Genomic DNA, 14,880 nt, shown 5'->3' on the forward strand with positions numbered 1-14,880 from the left:
TGAATAGAGTCAAATGAGAACATGCTGAGGTGTCAGCGTCATTACATTGCCACTAACCAATGAGACCAGTTATGGGCAGAGCATCACATGTAGCCCCACCCAAAATGCAGCCCCTCCCCGTTCTGCAGGCTGCAGCCAGGGCCTTCTCAGATGGCCCAGTAAACTGTTGTTGATAAGTATGTTGTCCCGTTGTAATTCTCAAAGCTAAGCTAATACAGTAATGGGTGTCACTCTACCTCACCTCTGTAGAGAATGTCTGCATATAAAAGAATAGTAATTACTTCCATTTCATTTTTTTTTTTTTTTACTCATTTGTTAATTGAAAATGCACAGGATTGCACTGCTTTTGTTTTTACTTTTGTATTTGTGACGGGCGCTGAGGCTTTTTAACAAGTGCACTACCTCAAGAAATTTTCATTAATGTAAAAATATACAGGCCAGCCTTGCCCTTAAAACTACTCCAATTATCTATAAAGACCACATTGTTTTTGGAGCACCACCTGGACTTCCAGCAGTTCAGCAACCATAACCTGCTGTAAGCTACATTGCCACACTGCTTTGGGATGGGGCCAGAGCATGCTACTGTATCGGACATCGAATTCGCTAATTTACACACCTCTACAATGTTACTCTTGACCATGCCCTTAGTAACGTTAAAGCCTGAGACAGTGGACAGACTTGTCTTTCTATCACTTATCCTCTAATGCCATGGTCAAAAATGTGCAATCCAAAGTTCTATAAGAACAGTTTTCTTAATTGTTTAGACTTTGTGCTCTACCTCTACACATGTAAGAAACCTGAAATCAACGTTTTTTTATTAGGGGTTCAAGCGCAAAGCAATGAAAACCTATTGTTTTTGTAGGGATTATTATTAGGGGTCCAAGCACGAAGTGGTGGAACCCTATTGTATTTGTACTGATTTTCTTGATCCTATTATTATGATTCTTTTTCTCCCATAATAGTGTCTGGGCCTCAGAGACCATAAGTTGTAGAGACACCATAATATCTCTTGTTTCATTTCCATCATGAAAATATTTCCACCATTTTTAATTTTTTGAAAAATCTACTTTTTCGAACTCCTCCTAGGTCATTCGTCTGAGTTGCATGAAACTTGGCGTGCATGATCTACAGACCCTCATGACAAAAAGTTATCAAAAGAATTTTGAGTTGTCAAAGCGTTGCAAAGATAGTAGTGAATTAATTGGCCAGGCAACTCCAATTTTTACGAATGGATCTACAATAAGCAACTTTACCTTTTAGCTAACTCCACAACCATGTGATAGAATCAAAATTCTTGTTTCTTCTGAATCCTTCTCTAAGCCCTAACATGTATAAATCTCTTGTATTGATCCAAAAAGTTTATCTTCCATTTAAATTTTTTTAAAAACCTACTTTTTTTAAAAAAAATTGTCCTAGGCTTTTTGTCTGATTCACACAAAATTAAGTATTCACCATCTAAAGATACTCAAGAAAAAGAAATTGTCAAAAGAATTTTGATTCGTGGAATCGTTGTGGAGATATAGACCCATATATTTGTGGGTGTGACAAATAATAACTTATTGGCTTATATCTTGTGACCACAATGTCCAAACATCATGAAACTTGGAACACATAGACAACAGGGCAGTCTGAGAAAATCTGCCAAATTTCATGAATTTCTGGTGTTCGGGGGCTAACAGCAAATTCTTTCTTATCAGCCATTTATCTCAATGTGCGTGACGGATGAGGTCTGTAACGCTAATGTTATTAGAATAATAAATCTAATAAATCACTTTTCAGTGGTTCTTAATGTGGGGGTCATGGAAAAACTTATTTTAAACAATTGTACACAGAGGTTCACAGATAAGCCACTGGCAGACTTTTTGGATATCCGTGCACACCAAATACTGAGAACTTAGTGACATGGCATCAAAAAAAGTCTCCCGTTCACATCAACGATGGGGGGGTTAATTAGAAGATATTCGATACCAAACCATTTGCGTATAACGTGTCGACAAATATTACTGCGAGCACACCAAAATGAACATGAGGTTATATCGCTGCAATGCTTTGGAATATTCATGCCAAATTTGGTTTGTCTTGTAACATCCATGACCTGAAGGGACATGAGCAGTTTCGGAGCAGAGCCACCTACTGGTCACGAGATATGAAAAATTGCTATTTTTGCTTATTACTTCTGTATAATTTGTCCTAAGATTGTGGAAGTAGTATCTTTAGATTCAATGAGACATGCCGAGTCGAATGATGATCAATTTTACTATGTCGGACATTTTGGGTGTCGGCCATGTTGAATTTTGTATTAATATGCTGTGTTTTACAAACACATCGGACTTTCGATACAAAATTGTCATTGTCCCCATGCCCTGAAGGTATTCAAAATGTGTGGGTGTAGCGCCACCTTATGGTCAAAAACAAATAAATTTATGAAAATGCTAATAACTTTTCATTTCCTTAGGCACAGACAAATAAAAAAACACTTTCCAGGCATCAGTCCACTGTGTCCCTGAGCTGTGTTAGTGTCACACTGCTTGCCAAAACCCGGGAGGAAGCAGATCAGTGAATGTCGTCACATGGACATGGAGTGGACCATGTCATCACGTGGACACATCCTGTTGCCCAGGTGATTCAGTTGCTGGCACAGATGCAAGAGAGACAGCTTCAGGCTCTTGTGAGTCTGAAACAGCAGCAGGAGATTCTGGCCAGGATGACACCCCAGAATGATGCCAAAGTGTACCTGGAGAGGATCGAGGGTGTGGATAGCCAAGAGGAGATGGGGACAACTGGCTGCCTATAGTCTGTCACCTGAGTGCCAGATGGGCTACACGGCTATGAGGAAAGCTGTGCTCGAGTGGGTCTGATTATTGCCAGAGGAACATCGTCCAAGCTTCTGATCCATGCCATTAGAAGAGGGGGATCAACCTGGACTCCTGCAAATGCTGGCTTCAACTGGACCCTGCCCGACCAGAGTAGGTCATTGCGCGGGTGGCACTGGAGCAGTTCATCAGCTGCTGAAATGGCTCCAGTGCCGCCACCACCCTGACTCGCTGGCTGAACCCATCCAACTCAACAAGCACCCCATATACACATGCATGGAATCAGGGACACAACGAGCCCTTCTGTCCCCCTTCAGGACTCCTTCTACCTTGGCATCATGGAAGAGACTGCCGCTGCCTGCCTCTGCCTACCCGCAGCAACTGTGGTGAGCACCGGTGCACAGGGAGCACAGGCCAGTTCCAGTCTTGCTATAACCTTTTTTTTTGTCCTTCTCCCCAGGGTGCCATGGAGTCCCAGACAGCAGGAATGGGACTCTGGCAGTTGTACAGGGGCTGCGGGGAGCCGGGGCACTTCCAGGCAGAGTTCCCGAGGGTGATTATAATAATGATAATAATAATAATAATAATAATAATAATTCCTTAGATTATCATAGCACTTTTCTAGGCACTCAAAGCACTTTACATTGTATGGGGGGGAAATTTCCTCAACCACCACCAGTGTGTAGAATCCACCTGGATGATGCGACGGCAGGCATCGCTTTACATTGTATGGGGGGAAATTTCCTCAACCACCACCAGTGTGTAGAATCCACCTGGATAATGCGACGGCAGGCATGGTGTCAACCAGAACGCCCACCAGACACCAGCTATTGGTGGTGAGGAGAGGAACATGATATAGCCAATTCAGGGATGGAGATTATTAGGGTGCCAATATAAGGGTCAATGGAGGAATTTCCCAAGGACACCGGGCTTAAACCCCTACTCTTTTATGAGAAGTGTCCTGTGATTTTTAATGACCACAGGGAGCCATAACCTCATTTTAACATCTCATCCGAAAGACGGTGCTGTTTTTACAGTTCCCCTGTCACTATACTGGGGCATTAGGACCCACACAGACTACATGGTGAGCACCCCCTGCTGGCCACCCTAAAACCACTTCCAGCAGCAACCTTAGTTTTCCCCAGGAGGTCTCCCATCAAGGTACTGGCCAGGCTCAACTCTGCTTAGCTTCAGTGGTAAACCAGGCCAGAGCTGCATGGTGATATGGCTCTGGATAGATGTGAGTCAAGTGCTTCCGGATCTCCGTGGCTCCCCCAATCCGGAACAACATACAAAGTGCTGGTTAGTTCTCAAGGGGGTATACATCAGGCCTTTGTGAATTCGTGCAGTGTTTAGACCTCAATCCACCAAAGCCTGATTCATAACAAAGCTATGGAGAGGTGTTGGGAGGCAAAGATGCGATGTATTCATGGGGATGTGCACACATTTATTGATGCCTCTCACATTCATAAGGGATAAAAACATAGTCTGAAAGTGGCAGTCGTAGTCGACCTCTCTCTAATTAACCCAGTGATTATGGGCACTGATTGGCCAGGGTTTAGGGAATTAGCTGTAGATTTAGGACTGGTTGGGTCATGGCCAGTAGCATGGTGTGAGGTCTGGCAGGCAACGCACTTCCAGGTACATCACATCACCATGACCAGGTGAAAGGTGAGACAGCTGGCCTGTCTGAGATGATGCATTAAAGCATGCATTTAAGCAGGTGCCGGTGATTGACGGGGAATCTGCTGGCCGTACCAAATGCACCATTGTGCCCTCTCCCTCTAATCGAGATCCCCTTCGACAGAATTGGCATGGATCTCGTTGGGCCATTAGATCGATCAGCACAGGGATGTTGTTTAGTATTAGTTCTGATAGACTATGTGACTTGAGGCGCACGGTGGCTTAGTGGTTAGCACGTTTGCCTCATACGTCCAGGGTCTGGGGTTTGATTCCCGCTGGGGCCATGTGTGTGCGGAGTTTGCATGTTCTCCCCGTGCGGGGGTTTCCTCCCCCAGTCCAAAGACATGCATGGTAGGCTGATTGGCGTGTCTAAAGTGTCCGTAGTGTATGAATGGGTGTGTGAGTGTGTATGTGATTGTGCCCTGCGATGGACTGGCACACTGTCCAGGGTGTACCCCGCCTTGTGCCCGATGCTTCCTGGGATAGGCTCCAGGTTTCCTGTGACCCTGAAAAGGAGTAAGCGGTTGAAGATGGATGGATGGACTATGTGACTCGATATCCCAAAGCCATCCCTCTGAAAACCATCTCCGTGAAGAGCATAGCACTGTTTTGGGTAATCTAGTGAATTGGGATCCCGAAAGATATCCGGAGTGACCAAGGTACGCCATTTATGGCAATTAGACTATTTTACACATTGTTGGGGATTAAAGTGATCTACACTAGTGTCCATCATCCACAAACTGACAAGTTAGTGGTGTACTTTAATCAAACGCTTAAGAAGATGATTCATAAATTCATGCACAAAGATAACTGAAATTGCGATAAACGCTTAGAAGCCCTATTATTTAGAGTCTGGGAGGTTCCCTAGTCTTTCACAGGGTTTTCCCCATTTTAAATATACAGGTGGAAAGTGTGGAGTGTGGACAATCCAAAAATGAAATTCAGTATTTCCTGGACCTGTGAGCAAAACTCCACACATTTGCTCCAGCCCAGGCAGCAACAACTCTATAGTAGGTGTTCCCAACTGAGACAGTTTACACCAGGAGATAAAGTCCTTGTAGTACTTCCCATCTCCAGCTTCAAATTACTCACCAGGTGCAAAGGGCCCTTTGATGTCACATGGTGAGTAGGAGAGGTCGACTATGAGGTTTTGCACAGATCTCATAGAACACCACATGGAAACTCCTCCTGCCATGGTTGTGTGCAGCCACCTATATTGACTACCTGAACACAAAAAGTGGTTTAGGACAACTTGGGGGAAAATGCTGGCGATGGGAGTGATTGAGGAATCCCACAGTGACTGTAGCAGCTCTGTTGTGCTGGTGCCCTTGGCCAATGGGGTAGGCCGTTTTTATGGACTTCCACAAGGTGAATGCGATTTCTAACTTTGTTGCCTATCCAATGCCTCGTATTCAGCTCCTAGATCTGCTAGGCACGGCTCGTTTTTATTCAACCCTGGATTTTACCATGGGCTATTGGCAGATGCCCTTGTCAAAAATCCAAGGAAAAATGTCTTTCTCTACACCATTCCATTTACACCAATTCATAACACTTCTGTTCAGGCTTTTTGGGGTGCTGTCCACGTTTCAGATACTAATGGACCGTGTATTACGGCTCCACAGTGCGTAAGTTGCTGCGTGTTTGACGATAATAGTTTATAGTAACGAATGAGAGCGCCGTATGCAGCATGTGAGGGCAATCCTGAAGTCTTTGAGGTGAGCCAGGCTAACAGCAAATTGCATTTGAATGGTTGGAAGTACGGTATCTGGGCTTCCACTTTGGTCATGGGCAGGTGTGTCCCCAAATTAATAAGACAGTTGTGATTACTGCCTGCCCGAGACAAGACCAAAAAAGGAAGTGAGATGGTTCCTGGGGTTGGTGGGATATTATTGCAGTGTGCCTAATCAGTGATGTGTGGTGAGGTTCGTGGCTGGGGAGGCATTGACTCTTTCAAATTCAGATTTACAAATATATGAATTCAACAGAGTAGCATAAATTCACCATTCAACTGGCTGCTTTCACATTGACTGCTGGTTCAATTCAATTCAATTTTATTTGTATAACGCTTTTTACAATAGACATTGTCTCAAAGCAGCTTTACAGAAACATATAAACACGGTATACAGATTTTAAAAGTGCAAATTTATCCCAATTGAGCAAGCCGGTGGCGAGGAAAAACTCCCTAAGATGTTAAGAGGAAGAAACCTTGAGAGGAACCAGACTTAGAAGGGAACCCATCCTCATTAATGATTTATATGAAGTCTGTTTGGCCTTAGAAGCAGCCGTAGTCCCAGCAATCTGGAATTGGAGGAGATGAGAGCTCCATCCAGAGGTAGGACATCTGAACTGGTCAGCCAGGTCCGGAGAGCAGAAAGGATCAGGATCTCTAGTATCTCCATAAAATCGTGTGTGGCTCAACAGAAGGAGAGAGGGAGGAAGAGATTGTTAGGACTGTGCTTAGCGTAACGAAGACTATTCAGGGTAGGCTTGAGTAAACAAATACATTTTAAGCCTAGACTTAAACACTGAGATTTTGTCTGAGTCCCGAACACTAATTGGAAGACTGTTCTATAACTGTGGGGCTCTATAAGAGAAAACTCTTCCCCCGCTGTAGCCTTCACTATTCGAGGTACCGTCAAATAGCCTGCATCTTTTGATCTATGTAGGCGTGGTGGATCATAGAAACCAAAAGGTCGCTTAGACACTGTGGCGCGAGACCACATTTAGTGGTCATTTAGTGCTTTATAAGTTAATAATAGTATTTTATAATCAATGCGAGATTTCACTGGGAGCCAATGCAGTATTGATAAGATCGGGGTGATGTGGTCGTATCTTCTGGTTCTAGTTAGGTCTCTAGCAGCTGCATTTTGGACTAACTGGAGTTTGTTTATATTCCTACTGGAACATCCAGACAGTAAGGCATTACAGTAATCTAGTCTAGAGATGACGAAAGCATGAACTAATATTTCTGCATCATGTAGTGACAATATATTTCTTATCTTAGAAATATTTCTGAGATGAAAGAAGGCTATCCTAGTAATATTATCTACATGAGCATCAAATGATAGGCTGGAGTCAATAACCACTCCAAGGTCTTTAACTGCTGTACATGATGAAACAGAAAGTCCATCCAGAGTTACCGTAATTTCCGGACTATAAGCCGCTACTTTTTTCACACGCTTTGAACACTGCGGCTTAAACAATGATGCGGCTAATTTATGGATTTTTATGGGCTAACGAGCTTCATGCCGCCAAAACATTTAGCCTCGTCACATCGGACCAATGAAATTACCGAACAGGTCACAGTGGACCAATGAAACTGTTCGAATTAAATCAAACGCACTCACACTAAATTCTTCAGATCAGTCATTTTGCACTTCATGCACACCCCCTCATGGAAAACACACGAAGAAATGCATATGATGCAGCTTTCAAGTTAAAGGCGATCGATCTGGCTGTCGAAGAAGGAAATAGCATGCGAAGAGCAACTTTTGCTCAAGTCTGCCAGTGGATCCTAACAGCGTGGAGCAGTGTCAAAAAATCTACTATCACCAACGGGTTTCGAAAGGCTGGACTGCTGCGTGATGAAGAGGACAGCACAAGCTCAAGGACGAATTTGCCTCGAGACGTAAATGACATTGAGAGCGACAACGAAAGAGAGACTGAGGAAGTGTGTGACGAAGTACCGGTAATTCTGAGGCTGTTCAATTCTGACACTGAAGAAGACGACTTTAGTGGTTTTAGTGCGCAGGAGGAAGATGAAGATAGCGATCAATGACTTTTCCTGGTAGGCAACTGTATTTTTTATTTTTTTAACCAGCCATGTTACAGGCACTGTTCGGAAAAAAGCATTTACGGTACGTATTTAATTAAAAGTTAAAAAAAATCTTTGTGTAACATCTTTCTGTGTAAATATCTCATGTTACAACGTGGACACCTGCGGCTTATAGACAAGTGCGGCCTATATATGTACAAAAATTTTTTTCTTTTTAAAATTAGTGGGTGCGGCTTATATTCAGGTGCGCTCAATAGTCCGAAAATTACGGTACTGTGAGATCAGAAAGATTACTTCTAGCTGCACGTGGTCCTAGTATAAGTACTTCTGTCTTATCAGAATTAAGTAAAAGGAAGTTAATAAGCATCCAATGTCTAATGTCCTTTACACACTCCTCAACTTTATTAAGCTTCTGTCTGTCCTCTGGCTTCGCTGAAACATACAACTGTGTATCATCAGCATAACAGTGGAAGATAATTCCATGTTTATGAATAATTTGATCTAGAGGTAGCATATATAAAGTAAAAAGCAGTGGGCCTAAAACAGAACCTTGTACAACACCAAATTTAACCTCAGTATGCGTGGAGAAGTCTCCATTTACATCTACGAACTGATAATGATCTGCCAAATAATACCTGAGAGGACTGTTCCCTTAATGCCAACAACATTTTCTAGTCTATCAAGGAGAATAGTATGATCTGTAGTATCAAAAGCTGCACTAAGGTCGAGTAACACAAGCAGCGAGACACAACCCTGATCAGAGGTCAGTAGTAGGTCGTTTACTACTTTAATTAACGCTGTCTCTGTGCTATGATGAGGTTACTGGTTATGTTTCATATCCCATATCAGCATTCTTTACACACACATAGGTAAGGTATATATTTGGACAAAGAAGAACGTTAAATTTATAGCGGCTCAGAGAGAGCGTATTTGCTCTGCACCCTCCATGTGTTCTTAATTTGCCATCACAATTCCACAATTCATACTCATTCAATACAAATGAAAGTATATACAGTCCACAACAAAAAGACAAATGTAGTTTTATTCTTTAAAATAACTTAATTTTTTTCTTATCTTGTTTTATATAATTTTTATTTATTTATTATAAAAAAAAGGGCTGGTCTTTTATTTTTGTCGTGACCTGTACAGCAGTGTATGCATGGCCTTACTTTTACTTGTAAATGAAGTCCAGAAAACACAGTGGATGTCTCCAAATGTCTGGCTAACCCATCATCTTTCTCAGCAAAAGCATGTAATACTTCTACATAGTTGCCACGATTAGAAGAGGTCGTACTCTCATTGTTGGCACGAAATTCTAATTGCTGTTCGGCTAGGAAGCAAGTTGCATTAATGAGGTCTTTTAAAATCTCTCAGTTTTCCTTTACCTTAGCATTGTGGAGGCTAATATTTAGTCTCCGCTGTTCGTTCAAAGCCAAATCTATCCTTGTGCTTCCAAAAGTTTTTAAACCAATTTGGCTTTGAATATGAGTAGTTGAACTTTCATGTCTGCTGAGGCTTCTTGGTATATTTTTCAAGTCACAAAATCCCGTTGTAGTCCAGACATTGTCACTCATTAAGAACAAAAGGCAGAGACAGTAGAAAAGGCGGTTTCTCGTAGCACAATCACACTGCCAGTCTTTTAGCTCTGGCATCGGTGTTCCATTAATTATCACTTCCAGTTTTGATTGAAAGTCCAGTTTTGAGAAATGTTATATATATATATATATATATAAAATCTTCCATTTTTGCAGTCAGGTCAAGAAATAAAAATAAACAGACTGATGCGATGCACTTGACTTTCTCTACTTGGTAAATGGTAAATGGTCTGCACTTATATAGCGCATTCACACACACACAGCAGTGGTAGCAGAGCTGCCATGCAAGGTGCTAACTTGCCATCGGGAGCAACTTGGGGTTCAGTGTCTTGCCCAAGGACACTTCGGCATGTGGAGTCATGTGGGCTGGGAATCCAGCCCTACAATTACTGGACAACCTGCTCTACCACCTGAGCCACAGCCACCCTTGACTTTTTTTAAGCTAGCATATTACCCACAATGCCATTTGTCTGTAATACGGGAAGAACACTAGCAGAACAAGCCCGTATGCTCACACACGCCCCCTTCAGTGAGGCAGAGGTACTGGCCGCCTCCCCTCCTGCTTTTTCACTGCGGCGGTATGTCAGATCAGCAAGACTAATATGTTATACACATACGTGAAGTACATGACCTAGACTATGGAATGTGAGGACATATAATAAAAGTGTGTACAAACATTACATTGGTGACATACAGAGAGATCAATTGCACGTGCTCAAGTTGAGCAACAAAAAAAAATGAGCAGCTCAACCCAGTTTGTGAGGGATTGCACAATCCGAGAGGAGGCTCAGCTGGTCGCTGCCTCCCTTCACGTCTTTCCCCCGTATTTGAACAGGAAAATACACAAATTCAAACTCTCAATGCGGGAGTACTGTGGAGAAGCAGGGGAGTCACTCATATAGGCTGGTGTTGAGGTATGTGGAGGCATGGTTTAGTGGGAGTGTGAGGGAATAACCAAATTAATGTGGCACACCTGTTTCTCATTTGTGGTTGCTTATTTGACAAGCTGGTTTTCTTTCTTTCTCTCTATCTCTCAGTGAGCAGGACCATTGTGTGTGCATAGGTGATAGCAGAGCTGAACTGTGGAATATTTAATTATTTGAACTTTGGGAAAAAATATTGTTAAAATTTGATAGCTGCCATTTGTAAATAAAATTGTTCAGGAGCCTTTAATATCCGTTTTGCTACCTGTATATACTAAGCCCAGTTAAGGGCGAATGTTCTCCCCTCTTGTGGAAAAAGAGGGGACTACAAGTAGAACTTTTTTGCATCCTCCATCACTTCCTTTCCAGTCTGAGTTCGGCTGTGAATGTGCTCCACTCCATTTGTGATCAGTAACTATCATTTATTTTGATAAGTTTATATGCAGGTGTCTAGGGCAGCAACTAACAATAATTTTCATAATTGATTAATTGGCTGATTTTTTTTTTTATTCTTCTATTAATTGATTAATGGGGGGAAGTAATGGGACAAACTTTCAGTACTATTTTTTTCATGTATTTAAAATAAGATTGATAAACTAAGTGTTACAAATATAAACCTCATACTAAAATTTTACATTAACACAACTGTTTGTTCGTGTGTGTATAACAAAATTTATATATACAGTGGGGGAAATGAGTATTGAACATGTCAACACTTTTTTTCAGTAAATATTTCCAATGAGTCTGTTCACATGAAATTTTCACCAAACATCAGTATTAACTCAAGAAATCCGGAAATATAAAGAATTAACAACATTAAAGTCCATAAATAAAGTAATGTGTAATAAAGTGGAATGACACAGGAAAAAAGTATTGAACACGCTAAGAAAAAGCAGTTCTCCAAGGCAAGTTAGGACCTCTGTTTTCGTTACTCTTCTTCCTCTTCTTCTTCTTCTTCCTCTCTTCCAGTCTATGGCAACCCTAGAACCACTTAAAGTGAAAGTTATGAAATTTGTCACACAGATAGAGGACAGTCTGATCTGTTAATTCTGCAAATTTGAAGTCTCTAACTCAGTCCCTCTAGCACCACCAACTGTCCAAAGTTGCACTCACATTTATGTTAATAACTTTTTAACCGTGAGCCCTAGAAACAAAATCATTTTTTCATCCGATTCCTTGGCTCAGGATGATGGGATCAAGCACACCAAAATGGATGTTTTTGAATGGCGCTTCAATGAATTCGACCGTGAGCATGCCAAAATGGATGTGAGGGTATATCTCCGTAACGATTTGAGGGATTGTGATATTGTGGTATGTGTAGATAGACATAAAATGCTGTATTTTACGAACTACTTGGTGTATTGTTACAAAACTCATTATATATCTTTGGCATGATGCTCTGAAGGGACTCAAGAAATTTTTTGACAGCACCACCTTGTGGTCAAAAATTATAATTCTATTTATAAAAATGCTAATAAGTATTGACTCCTTTTGCCTACTGTCATGAGACTGGTCTTGATAGATTCCGTGGTTCATGCCGAGAACAAATCCATTAATTATAAGGACCAAAAGGAGGTGTTACAATGGTGCCATGATCTTCTGTGTTCGAATCTCATTTGTGTGCGCACCATCTTCAGATTCAATGTGTCATGGCTGGACTTTGTTGGACTTTTGTGCTATCTGGTTGTTGGATCCTGGTTGCAGATTCGTGAAGGTGTCTCGGAGAGCTACACTAGCGTGACGCAGAGATTTCGTGTATCAAGTACTGTACACATACACACGTTCCATGTAAGATTTTTGATTATATTGTGCACACAACACGGACTTGTATATTGGTCGACTGTTTGGATTTCTCTGAACAAACGCTGTTTGTAAAGAAGGTATTTAATTATTTTTGTTATATAATAATAATAATAAATAATAATTTTCCTCGACATTGTGTCTGTTGTACCTGATATTGATGTACACTCATGATGGCTTATTTTGATGATAGTCCAGTTCAGTGGTTGGGAACCTTTTCAGCTGGCAGAGCCATAAAAACCAAAAAAAGTTATGATTTTTTTTCTTTAGAGCCTGACAAAAGGTCAAATTTTTTATGTTTTATATGCTTCCTCTTCTTGTTATATTTTATATTATTGCTTAATTATCAAAAGTATTAATGTAATAAAGACCATTTCACATTTTGCATGTTCTTGACCTAACAGACTTCATTTAACCAACTATGATAGCTTCATCAAATCGTACATGAATACAAAATGCAAAAACGCGGTATGTAAGTAAATTGAACACTACTTACCATTAATGTGACTTCTGGTGCTGCACGGTTTTGCTGAGTGCTTTGTAGTCTGGGTCATAGCTGGTGAGATTTATCGTCATGCAGGTATTCAGGCTTCCATCAGTTAGATGTGAGTGCAGATTGGTTTTAATATAGTTAAGATTTGGGAAAGGCTCTTCGCGTGAGTACCTCAAGCCAAACATCATCAGCACAGCAATACTGACACACTGCATAGCCAAGTCAAGTGGCTTTTATTGTCATTTCAACCATATACAGCTGGTACAGTACACAGTGAAACGTTCCTCCAGGACCACGCTGCTACATAAAACAACACACTAACCACATGAGACACAGAACTAAATAAGACTTACACATTCTCCATAAAGTGCACATGCAAACGTGTGCAAACAACACAAGATAGTACAGTACTACTAATATATTGTGGTTAATGGCAGGAAGCTCATTCCAGGTTTTGAGAATGAGCTTATCTTCCTGTTGAAGCTTTGTCATTTCGGTCCACTTGTGGTCCCTTGCCAGCTCTGTTTGCTGACGACCTAGGCTCTCCAGTACAGCATTCAGTGTCTTAAATTTGGTCACCCACATATTGGAGACACTCATTTCCGCAACTTCCAACTCAAAATCTACAATGGAATCTCAAGGGGTGAAGATCAGTTCAGATCATGTGGATGGCTTATGAATTTGAAGAGCGCAGAACACAGAATTCTCCAAAATATGATTTTACAGACATCAGAAGATCTGATGTGAAGGTGGCCAGCTGCCTCAGGTCAAAATGTTGACTGGGGTCTGTTTCTAAACATTTATCTCTAAATCCTCCCGGTGTTTCAAAGTGCAGAAGACGACCAGTTTCAATGTCTCTTATGCAAAGGTCCAGCTTTGGTTCGAACATATGCACAGACTGTTGTAGGGACAAGACTGTGTTTCTGATACCTTGCATTTTAACATTGAGCTTGTGCAGATGACCAGTAATGTCCACTAGATAATAAAATTTCAGCAGCCACTCGGTGTGCTCAGGATGAACAATGCCTTTAATTTCCAGAAAAGCCTGCACTTTGAAAAGACAGGCAGCAAAGCGGTTGAGCACCTTCCCTTTTGACAGCCAACGCACATTACTGTGCAAGAGCAATCCTGGGTAATTGCTCTCAACTTCATCCAACAGAGTTTTAGATTGGCTGTCATGCGAAGCTCGGGCAATAATAAAGTTGACAACACGGATAACCAGTGACATGGCCTCTTGAAGCTGTTCTCCACATGAATGAGCAGCACACAGTGCCTCCTTTTGCAAAATACAATGAAAGCTTAAGATGGGCTGCTTTTCTTGTTCACACAAAAGAGTAACAAATCCTTTATTCTTTTCCAACATTTTGGGAGCTCCATCTGTACATGCAGAAACAAGCTTATTCAGATGCAGCTTCTTTTCTGTGACAGTGCATAAATGATTGAAACACAAATACCCTCTTGTTGAGCCTTTCATTGGCAAAAGAGCAAGATTGTCTTCATGCAATGCTTGTTACGTACTGCCCGACAATACTCAGCTGTGCTATATTGCTAATGTCGGTTGACTCATCCGAGGTAGTAGAAAATTAGCTACCTGCATTGATGTCCTCAATTTGTGTCTCCTCTAACTGGTTTCCCATCATGATGGCATGATCATGAACTGTTCTTGCTGACAGTGACATATCTTTTTGGATTATTTTTTTTCTTTGTTTGTAAAGTCAGTAAACAGTTCTTTTGCCACTTTCAGCATAAATCTTTTGACAGACTCTCCATCTGTAAATGGTTTTCCATTTTTTACAAT

At 41.4% G+C, this 14,880-nt stretch overlaps 1 protein-coding gene across 3 annotated transcripts in view; it reads left to right on the forward strand.

The window, feature by feature from the left end:
* The window catches only part of pou6f1 (POU class 6 homeobox 1), a 65,132-nt gene that overhangs the window by 14,140 nt on the left and 36,112 nt on the right, over positions 1 to 14,880 (forward strand). Inside the window, exon 1 of one of the 3 annotated variants that reach the window (XM_053643021.1) lies at positions 3,554 to 5,155. The exons of the other annotated variants lie outside the window; for them this stretch is intronic. The gene's annotated coding sequence lies outside the window, so the exon portion shown is untranslated. Of the gene's footprint in view, positions 1 to 3,553; positions 5,156 to 14,880 lie in introns of those variants that run through there. 3 annotated transcript variants of the gene reach the window in all.

Source organism: Ictalurus furcatus, chromosome 15 (assembly GCF_023375685.1).
Source record: "Ictalurus furcatus strain D&B chromosome 15, Billie_1.0, whole genome shotgun sequence".
Classification (NCBI taxonomy): domain Eukaryota; kingdom Metazoa; phylum Chordata; class Actinopteri; order Siluriformes; family Ictaluridae; genus Ictalurus; species Ictalurus furcatus.